General features: G+C 36.1%; 1 pseudogene; it reads left to right on the top strand.

The window, feature by feature from the left end:
- Window positions 1-229: 229 nt before the first annotated feature.
- LOC147519449 (dirigent protein 23 pseudogene) lies at window positions 230-1,262 on the top strand (annotated as a pseudogene).
- The last annotated feature ends 209 nt before the right edge of the window (window positions 1,263-1,471 follow it).

The raw sequence follows: 1,471 nt of genomic DNA, 5'->3' as shown, positions 1-1,471 counted from the left end.
GTTATTTTCACTTGAAATTTGTCCTTGTGGGTGGTGCTTATAAAAAAAAAACTATATCTTCTAGAGTTGTTTTGAATTGAAATTGGGCCTCAGAACCAATTTCTTGAGTGAAGTGGCTCGATATCTAATTTAAATTCTTACGTTAAATTAGAGGTCAACCTTCCCTTACTCCACTTCAACCCACACGTCTATCCCCTAGTACAATGTTAGAAATAGGATGGAGTAATAAACACAATCAGAAATTATATATATAGACAACAATACTTCTATGCATTATAGCTTCACTTTTTCCTTTTTGTCTACCAAAATTCTTTCATAAAGTTTTATTGGTTTTGAATCTTCCTTTGAAGAGTTGTCATAACCCTTTTTAAGTTTTAAGAGATTGCTTGGTAGCAGCATTCTATCTATATTTTCTATAATAATTTCTTTATTTGATACTCTACCGACTATAAGTACCTTTCGAACCTCTTCAAAACTTTAGTTCTTTGACTTCTTTCTTGTAAACTCGTCTGATAGAGAGAGAAAGAGAAAATATGATGAAGGTAATAATATTGGTTCTGTTAGTGTCTTTGTTGATTGAAGTTGCGATTTGTGTTGAAGGCGATGATCAGAACTGGTCCACGACCGAACATGAGGAAGACTTGCATGTGAATCTGGGTCTTGGGAAGGAGAAAGTGACCCGACTCCATTTCTACTTCCATGACATACTAAGTGGAAAGAAGCCAAGTGCAATTAAAATAGCTGAAGCAAATAACACAAACAACTCCCCATATTTGTTTGGTGTACTGTTTATGGCCGACGATGCCTTAACTGTTGGGCCTGAATCGACATCAAAGATAGTGGGCCAAGCGCAGGGGCTTTATGGTTCAGCGGACCAACAAGAGCTTGGTCTCGTCTTGGCATTGACCCTTCACTTCACCGAGGGGAAATACAATGGGAGCAATCTTAGCATTCTAGGCCGGAATGGTGCATTACAGTCGCCCCGTGAATTGCCAATTGTAGGTGGAACCGGTCTCTTCAGGTTTGCTCGTGGTGTAGCGGTTGCGAATACCTATAGCTATAATGCAACCACAGGTGACGCTGTAGTTGAGTATAATGTCTCAGCTATCCACTATTAGTTGATTATTATTGTATTTGGTGAAGATCGAAAGTTATTGTGACTTTATTTGTCAGAAGGATTTAATAGTTGAGTCAATACGGTTATTTATATAGATATATGGTATCACATAATTGGTAATAAAATCATTACGATTTGAACACAAGTCACTTTTTTATATTTCTTTGAAAGGGACTACAGCACTATTTATATAGATATATGGTATCACTTAATTGGTAATAAAATCATTGCGATTTGAACACAAGTCACTTCTATATTTCTTTGAAAGGAGATACACCACTATTTTATGAGTTGATTGTTGGTAACATGAATCATAATATCTTGTTCTAATTGCTTTGACATCATAATAATGCA

Source organism: Coptis chinensis, chromosome 2 (genome assembly GCF_015680905.1).
Source record: "Coptis chinensis isolate HL-2020 chromosome 2, ASM1568090v1, whole genome shotgun sequence".
In the NCBI taxonomy this organism is placed as follows: Eukaryota; Viridiplantae; Streptophyta; class Magnoliopsida; order Ranunculales; family Ranunculaceae; genus Coptis; species Coptis chinensis.
Note: the sequence above shows the minus strand (reverse complement) of the source record. Positions and strands in the feature narration are given on the sequence as shown.